General features: G+C 43.3%; 1 protein-coding gene across 1 annotated transcript in view; it reads left to right on the forward strand.

Annotated features, from left to right (window-relative positions):
- FAM120A (family with sequence similarity 120 member A) overlaps positions 1-14,970 on the forward strand; it is a 119,601-nt gene that overhangs the window by 21,696 nt on the left and 82,935 nt on the right. The gene's annotated exons all lie outside the window — the stretch shown is intronic.

Consider the following 14,970-nt stretch of genomic DNA (forward strand, 5'->3'; position numbering starts at 1 on the left):
TACCAAAGACATGTGGCTGAATACATTTTGGCCTAAATGTATGACTAAAATTGAGTTTATTGGATTTTTCTAATAACAAAAAGTAGAAAATATCATTTTTTTTTCAAAATTTGCGGTCTTTTTACGTTTATATCGCAAAAAATAAAAATCGCAGAGGCAATCAAATACCATCAAAAGAAAGCTCTATTTGTGGGAAGAAAAGGACGCAAATTTTGTTTGGGTACAACATTGCATGACCGCGCAATTGCCAGTTAAAGCAGCGCAGTGCCAAATTGTAAAAAGACCTCTGGTCATTGACCAGCAAAATGGTCCGGTCTGAAAGTGGTTTAAGAGAACCACTTAGCCATCTTACATTTTTAAAAGTCCCCCCTAGGGCTGACTGTTACTTTATTAGTCAAATTTGATGCAATTTTTTTTTTTTTCCTGACTTTAGGGCTAAATCTTTCTCGGCTTTCACCTCTTATCTAGCAGATCACCATTAGAACACAGCAGAAGTGAAGTTATTTAATCACTTCTACAAAGTACAGCCTACCTGGAAGAATAGAATACCTTCCACCCCAATCCAGTGATTTGTTTCCTCTGACATTGTCCTGGTCGGCCCCTCTTCATACTGCGCACACAGACCACAGCCCCATTTTTTATTCTAGATAAGCCTTTCTATGGGAAACTGCTGAAGTCCTCCATGAGTATGGCTTACCCATAGGAACGAGTGTGATCTTGGCTTGCATGCACAGTATAAAGCAGGGCTGACTGGGGCAATGTCACAGGAAAGATTGCTAAATCAAGGAGAAAAGTCAGGTTTTATCCCAGGTAGGCTGCACTCAGTGTGGGGGTGTTGTTAAAGGACAGCTTCACTGAAGGTAAAGGGACATTAATGAAGAGTGCACACGATCAGAAAAAAAAAAAAAAACTGACTTTGAGCAATCGTACAATAATCCGATTGTTAGTACATAGCTTTTGAGAGTCGATCACGACAATTCATACGGTATGATCCGATGGGAACAAGCGTGGAAAGTTTTTTTTTTTTTTTTTTTCATGATACCAGGTTGATTTTGTGTAATCAGTACAGTTGTCATTCAAAAATACAGTACAAATGCACTACAATACTATCACTTCCAAATTTTTATTCTGTCATACGAGAATTTTCGTAACTGTAGTAAACGGCAAACGTTTCATTTTCCATTTGAGACTAGCATGCAAAAAAAAAAAAACAAGACGATCATTCATGCGATAATCTCATCGTGCGTACCAGCCATTTTTATGAGACGGGTAGTTGGGCTGGGTCTACATACAAAGTCAGGAAGGTTTATGTCCTGCAAACAATGTGAAATCGGATGGGATCACAGAATAACTTCTTAGGTGAATAAAGGTGACTGCTCTTATAACACCATTACTTCCTAAACTTCAAGAGCAAGATTCTGGGATATATAAGCTGTGGGTTCTGTAGCCGTCTTTCGGCTATGGCACGGTCGGAAAGTGGTTAAAGTTTTCGCATGAGATGTAGTAGGGTCTTAAAACAATAGGTTCATGCCATTCCTTCAGAGCGCATGTGCCAGTGCTGTCACCAGCTGCTGCTTACTGTAATATCTCATAAACAATGCATGTTTAGGAGATGTTCATTTTACTTTCAAGTATGCTTTATTATAAGCTTACCTGTAGGTAAAAATTGCATAGGGGAGTTTACTGCCACTATGAGAGAAGTAGGGCCAAAGCTCATGTGGCCATACTTCTCCTGTAGGTCACATAAGTGCACTTTGTTCTGTACTCCTGTGACCCATTGAGCCGACATTGGGGTAAAGTCCACTGTTGACTGATGTCACTCAGCCGGTCCAGACTCTAGAGAGATCCCAATGTTAATGTCTGCATTTGCCCATATGCCTGACTGGTAGTTCACCAGCTAGCCCCTCTACAGCCCTGCACTCCAGTGAGCACTGGAGGGGCAGAACACAGAGCTGGTAACTGTCAGGGAACTGAGAACTTGGCGATCGTTCAGTTTTCAGTGCAGAGGGCAGATAAAGCATCAAGTCGATGCGGTATCCACCTAAGTGTGTGTTGTGTTTCTTTTTTCTCTTTTTTTTTTTTTTTTTCTTTTCAAAACCTGCACTTCTCTTTCAACTAGAAAAGAGAATAGCCATGTGTAGCTTCCATGTCAAAGTAATCTTAGTCTGTCCTGACTCCACAAGGGCATCTCTCTTTGTGCCTGACAAGGTCTGTGTAATAGTTTACAGCAACTGCCTTGGAGCAAGCAATGTGGGAAACAATTCTTTTTATATTCCCTCCATTGCATATCTTTTTTCCTTCTGTGTACATAAGTCAAGCACTATTAAATATTTGCACACCCGAGGATTGGAATTCAGTAAGGATGTTTGGTTTTTTACATTACTTAAAAAAGTGAGCAAATCTAGCAAGTGTCAATCGAGGAAAGAAAAACATGAAAGTCGATGACATAATGTGCTGGTATGCAGTGCATACTAGCACATTATGAAATACTCACCTTAGAATCAAGCTCTGAGCGGCGCCCAGTCACTGCTGAGAGGGCTGACATCTCCCGTTCTGTCTTCCGGGATCACAAACTCAGGCGCTGTGGGTGGCCAGAGCCTAAATGATGTCACTCCCTCACATGCGCGAGGGAGCCCTCGGTTCCGGCAACAAGCCCTGAAGTTCCAGCATGGTAAGCTGGACCTTCAGAGCACATGTGCCGATGATGACATGCAGACAGAATCTCCTAACCATGCAGGCTTAGGAGATATTTTACCTACAGGTAAGCCTTATGATAGGCGTACCTGTAGGTAAAATTAACAAAGCAGGGTTTACTATCACTTTAAGAGTGACTTCACTTTTGTTGAAGAAAAAACAATCCCCTCTGGGTGATGAATGCAAGCCCGAGGGCTTTCACACTGGAGCTCATTAGGAGTGGTGAAATCGCTGCTCTTAAAGCGTCCCCTGGCCATTGAAAAAATTTTGCGGGCGGATTTAAAACCATAAGGAAGAGAATATCACCGCTCCAGGTAGGTCAAACAAAGGTAGAAAACCTCTTCTCCAGTTTAGAAGCCCAGGTGCTGGCAATGCATATAGCAATTAAAATCGGAAGAAGTTCTGGACAGCCGCACTGCAAAAAAGTTTTTGCCTTTTATTCAAAAAAATGTATTAAAAAATACATGCCGCAGCAGAACGGACAAAAAAGCTTACGCGTTTCACAATACAAACAGTGCTTAATCATAGCTATGATTAAGCACGGTTTGTATTGTGACACACATAAGCTCTTTTGTCCATTCTGCTGTGGCATGTATTTTTGAATAAAAGGCAAAAAACTTTTTTAGAGTGCGGCTGTCTAGAACTACTTCCGGTTTTAACTGATTTGACCCTTTGTCAGCTGCTAGCGTGTTTTAAAACTGCCTGCTAGTAGGTGAATAGCGCTGCTAAATCGGCGATAAAAATAGCACCGCTTTGCCGCTGAAGCCCGGGGTGGGTCAGTGTGAAAGGGGCCTTAGAGGAACTGGTTCATTATCAGTTTGTGCACTTTCTGGCGTTCTAATGGGGGAAAAAAACACAGGGACTGCATCCCTGTAGGAGTATTTAACACTTGGAGTATCAAAACCAAAAATTCCAATTGCAGGAGGGGCCTAAAACTTGTATCTTACTGCAGACTTCTGAGAAAATCTATGAGCCAATCACACAAGCAGGAAATGTCACATCTGAAGGGCGTTCTGTACACCAACAGTTTACAGAACACCTCCAGGTTACCATATTCCATTGAATTTTACAGGAAATTGCAGCAGCGGTTGCAGATTGAAACGGAAGGGTCATTTTCATTAAGCCTAATTTACATGGCTTGTGTAGCAATTATATATGCTTTATTTTTTTTTCTGTCTGTTGTATTTTTTCATGAAAGTGGAATTACCTTTTAAGTTAAAGCAGTCGGGCTGGAAAGCGGAGTGTAAAAATGCATTTGGCGCTATACACAGTGGGGAAACGCGTTATGTACATATTTATTGATACCCAGACAATGATACGTTTCTTGTACTGTATTTGTGTTACATTTTAGAATCTGAATGGAATGTTCTTATGCTGACTGACCAGAGTGAGCCAAGTACAGTAACCCGAAGAGGCCAATTGGCAAAATACTACACTGACCTCTGTAAGCACACATTGGAGTGGTTGCTGTGGGTTAATGTGCTATCTGTTATTGGCCCTGTTTGAGCTGGTTTGTTAAATAAGTCCAATAATGCTCAAGGCAGCTTTTGTTGGCATCAGTTGCCAGTCAGCAGCTATTGATCTCTTGTGTGTTATGGGTTTTCTAACTTGCTGTAATCAATATCTGATGATTGGCAAATTGCCAAGCAGTCAGCTTTTGGGTCAGGGTGTTATTAGCCCCACTTAAATTGTGTAAGTAGCAGAATTTTACATTCTGTGACCGGCAAAGTTAACTGTAAGACATATTTAAAAATCGCTTACACATTTTAACTTGCAATAAAATGGCCTATAACTCGGTCTCTAACAAGAACAAAGGTGCAGTGGTGAGTCTACAATAAGAGACCTGTGCAAGTCAACACCATGAAAATTCAGCCACAGTGACCCCTGTGGTGGGATGACTATTGCACAACATAACTGAAACAGAGCTTGCAGATTGTTAGCAAAGAAAGTTGATCTGGAGTCATGCCATAGGTGTGCGCAGGGGGTGTGTCGGGTGTTCCTGTGCAGCGCAGATTCCCCCCTGCTGATATTTCACCAAAGCTTCTAAAAATAAAAATATCTAATAAAATTGTAAAAAATACAAAAATAATAAACTACTGACACTGTCCACTGCCCTACTACATTATTTATTTATTTTTCCGTCCAAGTAAAAGCCTCACTATATTTATTTTTTTTGCACGTTATAATTTTGCCACATTTTTGGAGTAACATTATTCAATTGAATGGGCTGCCCTCTGCTCCGAAAATGCACCAAAGTTACTCCTGTAACCTTTTTTTTTTTTAGAGCAGACTTTTGTGTATGTATGTGTATATATGTATATATATATATATATATATATATATATATATATATATATATATATATATATATATATATATATATATATATATAAAATATATAATTTTTTTTTTTTTTTTTTTCTCTCAACCTGCTGGTTGAATGAAAAAACTGATCCATGTATGGTCAACTTTATTCATCAGGTAGGTTCTGCTGACACACATTGGAGGGGGCCTATAGATTTATTTCTGCTGTCTGACTGCAGATGGATTTCCCAGACCTCCTATAACGCACTCTTGCTTGTATGAAAGGAACTGTTTGTACACACTGTTTGGCAGTTGCACTGTGTAATTATTTGAATAGTTCCAGAGAGCCAGTTAGTTTAGCAACGTATTGGTGATCTCAATTTCCTTTAAAGATTACTATGCTTCCTGTATCACCCTGGCTGGAAGTACAGTTGAAAACAAGGTTGGGTGGGTGTTTAAGTGTAAGCAACATCTGAAATGTGGCAGTAATTGAAGAATCTTGGATAAATTGGGCATTCTAAGATTTATTTTGCTACAGAGTTTTATTGAGCCCAGGCTCACATTGAGCTGCGGAAATGAAGCCGTGCAAGTTCAGCTGAACTCTCACAATTTCACTTCCGCATGTCAGTGCCGATTTTGGTGGCAATTTCAGACACATCTGTGCGGGTTTCTGCACAGATGTCAATGGAAATTGCACCCCCAAATCACAAAATGTAGTACAGAAACTACTTTTTAAAATCGATGCAGCGCCGCACCGTTTAGGACGGTGCAATTGCCGCTGATTTGACATGTCAAATCAAACCAATGTGAACCAGGGCTTAAAGCATAACTAAACCCATCGATTTAACAGTTGCAAAAAAGTTACAGGAATGCTAACTGTCACATTTGCTTGTGCTCAACAAAACTATCAAACCATCAAATGGCGGGTGTTATTGATTACAGGTGCAGCATAATGACTGTTGAAGGTCAGACAGATGCCAAGATGGCAGCTTCCTTGGCTGGAAAGGAGGGCTTAGTTTCACTTTAACTGATGTAGCAACATAATGGAATACTGTGATGCAAGCAGGAAATGCAAGTGTTCCTAAAATGTTCAGCCTTCCAAAGAAATAAGACAATAGAATAATGCCCAGATGGTAATAAATGACATGTAGCAACTGGTCAGATTTTCCATTTACATAGTGAAGTGAGGTTATAGTTACACATTATTGCCCTTTGCACATTTTTTGTGCTGCTTACATTGCTGGCCCTTGCCTGGCTCATTTTGTGGCTGCTGACATTGCTGGCCCTTTTGGAATGATGGTAAAAACTGTCCCTAGATTTGCCAGTGTAACCTGCCAAGAGATGATAGGGACTGCATGCTATTACTGTTCTATCAGATATCCACACCCAGTTTGCAAAGAGACGTCAAAGCTAAGGCATGCTTTCTCCTGCTTCCCACAATGCAGTTGGAGTCTCTGCTACCAGTTACATTACAGATAATAAGGAAGAATTGTGATAAAGCAGTGGTGTGTGCCAGAGATAATAGATATTTAAACCAGGGCTTGACAAATTTGCTTGGAATCTAGGAGCCAGCTAAAAAAGTTAGGAGCCAGGTCGGTAACGGCAATCCAGACCTGTCCCTGGCCTGACATGGAGACGAGTGAGGGGAGGATAGCGCGGCCCCCCCACCTGTCTCCATGTCATTGCCCATAGCTCTTAGAGGGACATTTTTTTTTTAATTTTTTTTTTTTCAAATGACAATTTTTTTTTTTTTTTTATTGCATTTTAGTGTAAATTTGAGATCTGAGGTCTCTCTGACCCCAGATCTCATATATTTAAGAGGACCTGTCCTGTTTTTTTCAATTACAAGGGATTTTTACATTCCTTGTAATAGGAATAAAAGTGACAATTTTTTTTTTTTAAAAGCACCGTGAAAAAATAAAAAGTTAAAATAAGAAAAAAAAAATGTTTTAAATGCGCCCTGTCCTGCCAAGCTTGCGTGCAGAAGCGAACGCATACGTGAGTAGCGCCCGCATAGGAAAGCGGTGTTCAAACCACACATGAGGTATCGCTGCGTTCGGTAGAGCGAGAGCAATAATTCTAGCCCTAGACCTCCTCTGTAACCCAAAACGTGCAACCTGTAGAATTTTTTAAACGTCGCCTATGGAGATTTTAAAGGCTAAAAGTTTGTCGCCATTCCATGAGTGGACGCAATTTTGAAGCGTGACATGTTGGGTATCAATTTATTCGGTATAACATTATTTTTCACAATATAAAAAAATTGGGCCAACTTTACTGTTATATTTAATTAAAAAAATAAGACTTTTTCCCCGAAAATGCGCTTGTAAGTCCGCTGCACAAATACGGTGTGACAGACAGTATTGCAACGACCACCATTTTATTCTCTAGGTTGTTAGAACTCCTAAACACACACATATACATATATATATATATATACATATACACATATATATATATATATATATATATATATATATATATATATATACACACACACACACACACACACACACACACACACACACACACACACACACACACACACACATTTTTTTTATTTTTTTATTCTAAGTAAAGGTGAGATGGGTGGGCAGTGAAAGCTTCATTAGCATCGCTGGCTGTCATACCAACAGCCACCACTAGATGGCGCCAGATTACAGAACTAAACATAGGACCACAGAAGGCCTCAAAGCCGCGGCCTCAATTACCGGCCGGCGGCGGCGCGGCCCGACACGATCACGCCAGGGGGGGGGTGGAAGGAGACAGGATACCCCCGCTGTGCTGCCCCAGGCGCCAGATCACAAATTCTAGTCGCCAATGCGATCTGGCGCCCGGGGTTTGTCGAGCCCTGATTTAAACAATCTGGGAGTCGCCTTTGTCTAATTTTGACACCCCATCAACTCCTTAAATATAAAGGATGTCAGCCCAGGACCTTTGTATACTAACTAAAAGAAGTGCAATACCCAGAAAGGTGCCAACAGATGGTTAACGATGGACTGAAGCAGTTTAAGTACCAATTCATTTTTTTATTAGTTTTCAAACATTGAAAAAAATACAAACTGAAATATGACCCTTACCAAGGAAAAAAATGGACATTATCATCACAATGACTCCCACTGTAGGGCCTTTTGTTTCATACTGAAACACCAGTTTGTATGCTCTAGTAACACGTTAAAGATGATCTCCAGGTATGGATTTTTTATACATGGTTATATTGGTCCTGCTGCCTATTCGTAGCTCAGGGTGGATGCAGACACTAAAACAAATGTCCCTCCTTGACCAGAACACTCCGATTGGGAGTCGTCGGTTGCTGGTTTTCCAAATCTCTGGCTTCTGACGGACAGGCTGACAAACACATGGGCCGAATGTTGGCTTTTTTTTTTTTTTTAACCGGCCGATGTCTCCCGACATTCAGCCCATGTGTACCAGGCTTAAAAGAGATGTATGTGTTTTTTTGGAGGAGGAGCGGGGAATGGCTGTCTAAGCGGCTTGCTGAGACTGCCATCAGTCCGGGCATCTGGCGGATCCAGACTTCCCAAGTCGGGATGATGCGCTGCCTGGACTGAACTTGGTGACGTCAGCGGAGAGCGGACTTCAGACCGTTCGCTGAAAAGAATCACAGGAATGCAAAACAAATTGCACTCCTGTGACCCTTAGGAGAAGCCCAGCTGAATGAGCTCAGGCTGGACTTCTCCATTAATTGTCATGACAAATCTGAAGATGGCTATAGGAGACGGGAATTTGGGAAGTTTTTCAGCAAATTAAAATAATCTTCTGTCTGTCTGCTGTATGAGATGACCAAGTTGAAGTAGACTGTTGGGCTCTCCTCCAAGTCATGGCAATTTAGGAACAGATAAACAAGGACATAAGGAACTAGCAGTCATAAGATTGTATTTAGCTTTGCACTAAGTATGTATGAGCAGGCATATTTAATGTTGACCACAGGTTATTCTGGTGGCTGTCTTTTGTGTGACTTCACAGCAAGACCGGCTGACCACAAACCTAGGCCAGCTGTGTACATCATGTTGGTTTGTACTTTTCTGGTTATCAATTTAAAGTACATTGTTGTGTTCCAGTTAAAAGGCTGGCCCTTGGCTAGCCTGAGTTTGTAGGAGGAGTCTGGGGCTTATAACCCCCTCCTTCCCTACACACTCGTCGGCTGCTTGGAGGAAGCAGTCGACGCGTCACTTCCGGTTCAAGCTCCGTGTGATTTTTTTTCTGGCAGTGCGGACACTCTGCCCTTCGGCCAGCTTTTCACCTGATCGGTGTTTTTCAGTTGTTAATCAGATGTGTTCCAGCGCATGTATCACGGGAGTATCTTGACTTGGTCTGGATTGTGCAGGGAAGGACTCGGTGTCGTAATTTCCAGGTATCGGGGGGAGGTTTGCTGGGTGGACGCGCTCCTCATTTCCAGCTTGCTTCTGGTGGCTAATACGGCTCGGCTATCGGTACAGCTACCTACTGTGGGTATTGCACCTAAGCACGCAGTGGTCTGTTAAGGTAAGTGTGGGGCCAGGATGTCAAGGTGGGGGGGGGGCAGGGGGGGAAGGCATGCAGGTGCTATACCATGGAGTGGGGGAGGGGTCACTTGCCCAGTGATTTAGGCATCTGTCACTGCAGGTGGCTCTGTCAGGGTCTGCTGCACCATTTTCTTTGGGGGATTTCACTTAGTCACCTGACCCTCACGTGTATGGTGTTAGTTTGGCTAGCTGTCAGCATCCCAGAACAAGGGGCCATAGCACTGGGCACCTCACTGGCATCACTCATGCAACTGCTGGGTCTTGTAGTTCCACATCTTGGTGGCCTAATTTCAGCCCCTCAGTTGGGTTGCCACACCACGTACGTTAGCACGATTAGGTCAGGCATGGTAGGGCTCACGTAGCCTGGTGATTCCAACCCCTTCATACGGTACACATACGGGGGGGGGGGGGGTCTCACTGGCCTTTAGTTCTTTTTCTGACACAGGGTCACCTTTCTTCTCCTGCCACTAAGTACATGTCACACTCTGTTCAGGGTTAGTTGTCGGCCACACCAGCTCCAGAGGCCTCAGTCCTGGGAACTGCACTGGTGTTCTCAGGCTGATTGCTGAGTTTTGTAGTTCCATAGCTTGGTGGCCACGTTAGCCCCTCATTTGGGCTGCCACTGTCACGGCATTTAGCAACTTGTCACATCTTACAGGCAGGTCAGGCCATGCATCAGCCTGGGGGGGGTTCACGGATTTCTTTCTCCGCTGCAGGTTCACCCGTCTTTCTCCCACCAAAAAGCTCACATTTCACTCTGTTCAGATGGTGTCTGATTTTGATGTTGCATTTTCAGGTTTTGATTTTCTGCTTGTTCGTTCCATCATTTTATTAAATGCATACATCATGATGTTGCGTGGATTCTACATTTTACGTTCAGGGTCTGATGGTCTCCTAGTTGGGTTTTTCTTCAGATTTGAAAATGTCACACATTTGGGAGAGTGACAAATTTGCCTTCATCCTGCCTACTCCCGTTAGGGGTTCAGAGCACAGTAGCACCCCATTCTCTGAGGAACTGGACTAGTCCAAAGCTCATAGCAGAGCTCCAAGGCAGGGGCATTCCATTCTCGGCCACGGGCAGGAAAGCGGAGTTGTTTAGACTGTTATTTTCAAGCCCATCCCAGCCGCAGCCATCCACTAGTGCAGAGCATGTGTCTTTGCTCACGTCACTGACCCAGATTCACACAGTGCTAAACACTCTCTCCACTTCAGTTCAACTGCTGCAAGATGAGATGGATGTGATGGAGGCCTGCCCAGCCAGGGTGGAAGTTGCTGCTGCTCCTATAGCCTCTGTGTGAGCTGGCACCTCTGCAGGTAGTACCAGCATGCCATTACCTGTCGCTGTTCCTTCGCCACTATCAGTGCTCCCATCTGTGTACCATGCACACTTCCCTGCCAACCTAAAAAAGGATATCTTGGAGGGAAAGGATATAAACCTGGCGTCCCTGCTCATAGCTTCACAAGACTTTTTCGAAAACAAGTCTTTTGCTTGTGGGGAAGTCTCTGTGGTTCTCAAAACTAAACGTAGACTTAGCGGAATTTGTTCTTTCCTTTGGTGTTTGTAGAGATGTCAATTGTGCTGTTAGTCCTGGCAGGAGAGAGTAGTTGGACCTGTAGCTCAACAAGGTGGTGGACCTGGCTGACAAATACGATGGCTCTGCGTTCTACGACTATAACCGGACGTTTTCTGCGAAGGTCGCAGCTACTCGGGCGCAGTTTCAAATGGTCACATGTTGGAGCAATATTGAAATGGAACTGTTCTGCAGATACATTGCGAATCAGAAATCTCCAACATCTGGCCACTGTCAGTCATCAGCTCACACCACCAATTGGTATCACAATCTGGAGCATTCCCTGCCTACAGGTTCTACCAGGCAGGTGTCCAGTGGATCTTCCGCAGGGCCATTGGATCAGGTAGACAAACTGGGCAGACCCATACACTAGGCAAGGCTCAGCTGTGTAATCATTTTCAATTATATGGCCTGTAACTACAATCAATGCAGACTACTTCATATCTGTGCCAACTGCTTCAGGGCACACCCCAAATCCTCCTGTCACCTTAAGTTGTCCAGTTCTTCTTGACTAAGTAGAGTCAATGTTTCCAGGTTAGGGTTCTGGTTGTAACACCACCCATCCCCAGCTCTCGGGCATTTTCTCGTAGAGAGTTTTTCTGACTTTTTCATACGGGCCTCATCACTTTACCTTTTGGAGACTATTGAATGTACTAACCTGTTATCTGCTGCCAATAATGCCCTGTTAGTTGATGAATTGTTACAGATCAAATTATCCAAAGGGATTTGTCGTAGGGCTTTTTTTCGCTGCACCTTTTAGTATGTTGAGGGTTAGCCCCATCAGTGTGGTTAAGGGTAAATTTTCAAATAAACATTGGTTAGTCTATGACTTGTCTGCTCCTCATTCCTCACACACACTTAGTCTTAATTCTCTTATTGCTTCAGAAGAATTTTCGCTGCTATATGGAATTGGCCATTCAGTGCATTTTGGAGACAGGTAGGGGCACATGGTTATCTAAAGCCAATATTTCGCATGCCTTTAAACTTCTCCCCAGCAAACCGACCCTCTGGCATGCCCTCAAATGGCATGCACAGTATTATTTTCCACAAAATTGACTTTTGGGTCTAATAGTAGTCTGTGGCTTTTCAACATGTTTGCCTCAGCTCTCAATTGGATATTGTCCAATCGCAAAGGGTGTCACAAGGTCATTCATTATTTGGACGATTTTTTGCTATTCGAGAGCCCCGCGCAGTCTCCCAAGGATCTTGAATCGCTCACAGAACTGTTTTCTGACTTAAACGTTCCCTTAGCTGCCCATAAGGTGGAAGGGCCTTCCACTGTTATTACCTTTTCTAGGTATTACCCTTGACACCAATCGCATGTTTGCCTCAAGAGAAGCTTGATAGGATTCGAGGCACCATTCACAATCTGGTCAGGTCCCCTGTTTGCTCTGGGAAGGATTTGCAGTCACTCTTAGCCCTTGTACACACGGTCGGAGATTCCGACGGAATGTGTCCAGACCGTTTTGTCGCATATTCCGACTGTGTGTGGTCTGCATCGGACTGTTTCTGTCGGAATATCCAACAGACCAAGTTTTCCGACAAAATGCTCCTATCGGACATACTCCGATCATGTGTAGCCTACTCCGAGGGACAAAGTGCCACGCATGTTCAGATCAAATTCCTAGACCAAAGCTATTGGCTACTAGCCTGAACGTAGTCCTGTCGTAACGAAATAATGTCATCACGTTATGTACAATCGGATTTTCTGACAACTTAGTCCGACCGTGTGTATGCAACATCACTTACGGACCTCTTCCGGAATTAATCCGTCGGAATTACTCCGACGGATTTGGTTGTCGGAATCTCCGACTGTGTGTACAAGGGCTTAGGCATGCTCAACTTTGGCGTGAGGATTATTCCTTAGGGCAGGTCATTTGTGTCTAGGTTGTTGGCTCTCCTACCTCTATGCCAGGACACAGATTCGGCTGTGAGGTTACAAGCCGATGCTTGTGCTGATCTGTTCATGTGGGACCAGTTTTTGAGCAATTGGAACAGTATTTCCATGTTTATCCATCTACCTACTGCCATGTCCCCCAGAATTTTTTAAGATGCCGCAGCCTCAGTGGGTTTTGCAGTAATTTTTGGGTGTCAATGATTGGCCGGTCCATGGCCCCCCGAGGGTTTTCAACATATCCAGGTTTGCTCAGACTTCTGCTCTGTTCGAAATGTATCCAGTAGTCGCAGCAGCAATCACTCGGGGTCCCGCTTGGTCTGGTCACACAGTTATTTTCTTTACCGATAATTCTGCTATAGCCGAAATTATCTTTATAAAGGAGCAACCCGGATGTTCCTTTAATGTCCTTCATGCGCAGGTTGACATGGTTGGGCCTCATGCACAATTTTCATTTTCAGGGCGAGTTTATCAGTGGTGTCTATAATGTGGCTGCTGATGCTTTTATCTCGGTTTGATTTCCGGCATTTCTTCCTACAGAATCCAGAAGCAGATCTGGTGGTCAAGCCCGTTCCTCCTTTTTCCACGTTGATAATGGATTAGTCACAGTTGGGGTACAGGCTGCAAACCTGGTAAATTTTGTGTTGTCCAGGAATACTATCGGCATACAGGACGGCTTGGAAGTGTTTTTGGAGATTCACGACTCTCTATCCCTGCAATTGGTTTGGGGGTGTCATACATGTTGGCTTTCACTGCCTATTGTGATGGCGAGTTGTCCCTTTTATGCAATACCATCAAGTTGTACTTCTCAGGTATTCAGCACTTTGTCACTTCAGGATCCTGATAGACCATCCTTTTTTGTGGCTCATCCCATCAAAGCCATTTTGAAAGGTATACAGAATGGTCAGGGTCAGTCACGTTTGACACATCTGCCAATCTCCAGCTGGATGTTCCATGGGCTTTCAGATTTGTTGTCCCTTTCATCTTCTGGCTCAGGTCCCAGCCTTGTCCTCAAGGCTGCTGTCTTCCTAAGTTTCCTCAGACCCGGGGAGGTATCCCAAGCCAGCCACAATGCACTGGTGCTCCTTAGGGTAGTCTCACCAGTTTTCCTGATCACTTTTCACTTCAACTACCCAACAATAAAAACTGGCAGACGGTCAGGGTTTCATTATCAATTACAGCTCTCCTCCATGTTTGCAGTGGCTCATCTCGATAGCCCATTACTCTTTCCCTATGCAACCTCTGGCTTCCAGGCAGTTCATCTTACATGTTAGAATTTTGCTTGTTAATTTGGAATTAAATCCGAAACAGTTTTCGGGTCATTCCTTTAGGATCGGGGGGCGTCCTCAGCATCCATGCAAGGGGTCCCATCCTTGTTATTAAATACATGGGACGTTGGAAATCATCTTGTTACATTTGATATATTCCGGATCCCCATGAGGAAGTTAAACAAGCTTTTGCTACTCTGATTTTTCAAGTTTTCCATTGCTATACCAAGTTTTTGCATTTTTTTTTTTTTTTTTTTTTCCCCTCTTTTATGCATACTGTTCCATGCGACCATGGCACACCTCGGGTCGCTGTAGTTGGGGTAAAATGTCTTCTTAGTATCCAGCCTCTGACTAAAAGTGTATTTCAAAAAAACAAAATGTTTGATAATGGTGAAGGGTTTAAAATTTGTTACCTTTTTCAATTTTTGTTTTTGTTTTTGTTTCTGTTAGGATTGAAAATAAGAACTTTTCATTAACATGTATATCATTAAAAAGCAGTTCTTGATTTTCAGGCAAGCAACTGTCTCTAGGATGAGCGGTGCAGTCTGGGAGAAGGATATATTCTGCCTGCCGCATGCAGGAGGAAGATTTTCCTCAATCTCACACTGGAGCGTTTTGATGCGCTATAGTGTTAAAAATATCGCCTGAAAAAACGCCCTAAAACAGCTGCTCAATTCACTCCAGTGTAAAAACCAGAGGGCTTTCAGACTGGAGCGGTG

This window comes from Lithobates pipiens, unplaced genomic scaffold (genome assembly GCF_037356315.1).
Source record: "Lithobates pipiens isolate NorthernLeopardFrog02 unplaced genomic scaffold, aLitPip1_a1.2 Scaffold_23, whole genome shotgun sequence".
In the NCBI taxonomy this organism is placed as follows: domain Eukaryota; kingdom Metazoa; phylum Chordata; class Amphibia; order Anura; family Ranidae; genus Lithobates; species Lithobates pipiens.